The 4,135-nt window shown below is 44.6% G+C and overlaps 1 non-coding gene across 1 annotated transcript; it reads left to right on the top strand.

Annotated features, from left to right (window-relative positions):
- The first annotated feature begins 3,322 nt into the window (after positions 1-3,322).
- On the top strand, positions 3,323-3,396 carry TRNAT-UGU (transfer RNA threonine (anticodon UGU)). Its single transcript has one exon. It is a non-coding gene; the product is annotated as a tRNA-Thr (tRNA).
- Positions 3,397-4,135: the final 739 nt, after the last annotated feature.

The following is a 4,135-nucleotide window of genomic DNA, read 5'->3' as shown; positions in this document are numbered from 1 at the left end:
GCAAATATATCAGTTTTGGTAAATTGAAATTGCCCCATCTTGGCCACTTTTTCCCTGGAATCTATGGAATATTGTGGCCATGTGGTGTTACAAGAAAAAACTATCTTCTTCTTGGACATGGGCTCCTAGCTGAAGTCAGCCCATTTAGCCAAGAGGTGGCCCAGAGGGCTTTTCTTGGGGACAGATGGAGTTTCGCCTGCTTTAAAATTACACACATACAGAACAGACAGTCAAATGGATCCCAAACAGAACAGATAAATGCATCTAACAGATTCCGGGTAAAAGTCCTACAACTATTCCCACTCCAGTAGGGATAGCCCTGCCTCTTAAAGAGACAGGACTCTAGATGGAAGGGAAGGGAGTTCTTGGAGTAAGCGAAAACAGACAAACAAACAAATAATTCTAGAGCCTGTTTCCCTGTCATAAGAAAAATGTGCCCAGGGTCAGCGGTGCCAGGTCAGATGGAAAGCACTGGGAGCAGTCCCTAGGGGCAAATCACCTAGGCAGCTGCTGGACTGTTTCCCAGGACATCCCACCCAGCCCAGGGCCACCGAGCCACAGACAAAGAGCCTCCCAGCTGGCTCGCCAAATTATTATTGGATATATATTTAGGGTCTCTATTTGTCACATAAGAGGGGCCAAATAAAACTAGAATGCCAGGCTCATGGTAAGGAAAGAGTTCTTATTTTGGGTGACATGAGCCGGGACTGTAAATCTGAAACTTCTTTTTTCAAAAGCACCTTCTCCCTTGTATTTTATCCTTATCTTCTATAGCCTGATGGTAAGCAGTCAATAAACACAAACCTCGCTGTGCCAGAAAAGAAACATCATCTCTTTCTTTTTTTTTCCCCACTGTCTGCAAAGCTTTGGTCACATACAATGATTCATATTGATGGTGCTCAGGGCAAGCTGCCCCAGGAAGCACCACTCTGGTATGCGGATTATTTCGAGCTGAAGACAATAAGGACTCAGAGAGCTCAGGAAAAATATTTGAGTTTCCCCTCCCAAACTGCCTAAAGAATTTAAAACCAAAACATCTGTTTTAGGAAGGGGTTATTATCATGACTGCTATAAAAGATAATTTAGGATAGAGGTTACAATAGAAAAGGCACCAACAAGCCCATCTTATCGGGAGTTCTGTCTCTCTGGCCACATTCTTTGGATGGCCCTGCGAGGAGTTGTCAGACAATCATTTACAAGGGAAGTCTCCATTTGTAAAGGTATCTCCCTCTCTGTATTGGGAAAAGGGGGGGGTGAGCTCATTTCTAGTAACATATCAATGTGGAAGATGAGGCCTTGGGGCTGTATAATAAACCTTACTCTTGTTTACTGTGCTTTAGTGGTAATCTCCTGTAACTGACTCCCCTCACCCCCAAAATCCTCCTTTGTCATTGGCTGAAAATGATATTTAAGACGAGAATTTCTGCTATTGTTGAGAAACGCAGTGTCCCTGCTTTCTCCCATGTATACATGTTATTAAACTTGGTATTATTTTCTCCTGCTAACCTGTCTTGTTGATTATTTGGCCAGCCAGAAGAACCTTAAGGGAAAGGGCAGAGGGAGATTCTCCCTCTTCCCCCGACAATATCTCGAAGACGAACATCCCAAGATTCACATAATCTTGACCTATGAGCTCACTCCCCAGCCAGAGTGCAAGAGGGAGGGTCCTCCCATCCTGGAATTTCTTCTGCCTTGGCCTCAGTTACCTTTTGTTTGAACAGGAAAGCCATCTCCTTAATCGAATCCTGCTCACAGCGCCAATTATGTTATGAGAGGTTTGGGGATTTGATCGGAGATGTAAAAAAAACTTTTTACTCTAAGCAAATGGACTGAAGGTATATTTTATTATATAGAGGATAGTAAAGGCGATAGTCTGCAAACAGATCCGAATGGGTCAAATAATAAGAGGGAAAAAACACCAGCTTGGCTGGAAAGGGAAAACATCTACATCGGCTGAGATAGCAGCAGATTTGAATAGGTCATATAATAAGAGGGAAAAACATCAGATCGATCGGAAAGGGAAACACCAGATAGACTGAAGGGAAATGACATAAATCAATGGGAAAGAGAAACACCAGGTTGACCGAAAAGAGAACACATCAGATTAATTACTTTATAATAAATTAATTATTTACAACATTTACGCCCCACTGCCGGGAGACTCTTGTCAATCGACATGGCTGGGCGGGAATCACATATCTTGGGCAAGGTGGAACTCTTACTCGGGCTGAGTTTTTATACCTTCAGTAATTTTTAGAGTAAGCAGTTACAGAGCTTTTTTTTAGAGGAAGCATCTAGTGTTTCCATGCACAAATGGTTATCAGTGGCCTACGTGCACTGAGCCCCCTGGCTATCCTCTCAGCCCAGTAGTTGTCTACGTGCATTGTTTACTGTCCCAGCCCAGCACAGATGGCCAGTCTGTCCCAGGCTGAGGCGCCCAAAGGGCCTTGAAATTTTTACACATTGCAACTATCTCTATGGGAGAAGGGCCATCCACCACGCAGAAAGCAGCTTTTGTATTTCTTTTTGTGCTGGTGGCTGTAGGTCAATGGAGCGGCCAAACATGGCTGTACTCATGTCAAGACATTGGGGTAGAAAGGATCACGAGCATGCTATATGCTATAGGACAGTGGTTCTCAAAGTGGGGTCCCAACAGCATCAGCATCACACGGGAATTCATTAGAAATGCAAATTCTTGGGCCCCACACCAGGACCTACTGAATCAGAAATTACAATGTGTTTTAACAAGCCCTCCAGGTAATCCTGAGGCACACTGAAGTTTGAGAACCACTGTTCTAGGGCCGTGTTTCTTAACTATAATGCGCATATGAATCACTTGGGAGTTGTTAAAATGCAGATTCTGATTCTGCTCATCTGGATGAGGTTGGAGATTTTTCATTTCTAACAAGCTCCTAAACGGTTCCTTGCCCACAAACCATGCTTTGAGTAGCAAGACTCTAGGATCTGGAGGTCGGGAGGGCAGTGTTGGAAGGCCAGAGCTAGGGACAAAGACTGCTGCTCAACACTGAGGCAACTATTCACCATATGCAAAGTTGTCAATCAAGGTCTCAGATGAGGATGTATCTGGGTGCACAGAGGACTACTGTCAGGAACTTGGAGTAAACCTGAACCTTAGCTCCTGTGTTGCTGTGAGCCATAGTGATCACCACACTGTCAAGCCCTTTGTTCAGCCGCTGAAATGCACACATTCAAACTACTTATATATAAATGAAACGGGAAAAGATCTTGTTGATGTTTCTCAAAATAAAAAGAAAAATGATTAATTAAATAAAAGTTACCTTTTGAAGCACTTTACTTGTTTGGCTCCATGGCTTAGTTGGTTAAAGCGCCTGTCTTGTAAACAGGAGATCCTGGGTTCGAATCCCAGTGGGGCCTGTTTTGGTGTGCTCACTTTTAGCGAGCATTCCTTTAACCCTGAGAAGGGATGAAGAAATGGTCCCGACCACAGTACCACAGCATCCTCTGCCTCCTTTCCTCTCCCAGAAAAGGCAGAATTCTAAGAAATAAGCTTAAACCTCCGGGACTCGCTAGAGGGTCTTGTTCTGGGGAATTTAACCTGCTTCTATCTCCTTTGTGGTAAGGTTGTCCTGGGAGGAGCGCAGGTAGGTGTCGAGCACGTGGCCCGCCGGCGCTCCTCTGCGAGTTCCGACTCTGTCCAGGGCGGGGGGATGGAGCTGGCAGAACCCTCCCAAATTATAACCCTCTGGTTGCTGCTGCAGCCAGGGATTGATTGAATCGTTGCTTCAAACTGCAGCCCATGCTTAAGAACAAGTAAGGACTATTACTATTTCTGAGGTTTTTCTGGAGCTAAGATTTATGACTCAAGCAGAGATTCAATAAACTCATAAACCAACAATTGATTGTTACAGGCACAGTGTTTGGAGATAATCCTAGCGCGTCTGTGTTGATGCAAGAGCGCAGTCTACATCCTGCCTAGGACGTACTGACTCTTTTCCTCTCCCGTCCGGGTCCTCGAAGACGCCCATAGACACAATATCGTGGTTTGATTGTGCCTTGCGCAAGCGAAGTTCTGTGCAGTGTTTGTTGAATGAATAAATGGATGCTTGAATGAATGAACGAATGATGAATCAGATTAGGGCCATGTGTCCACGTT

This window comes from Ceratotherium simum, chromosome 13 (genome assembly GCF_057802395.1).
Source record: "Ceratotherium simum simum isolate JZ-2026a chromosome 13, ASM5780239v1, whole genome shotgun sequence".
NCBI classification, from domain to species: Eukaryota; Metazoa; Chordata; class Mammalia; order Perissodactyla; family Rhinocerotidae; genus Ceratotherium; species Ceratotherium simum.
Note: the sequence above shows the minus strand (reverse complement) of the source record. Positions and strands in the feature narration are given on the sequence as shown.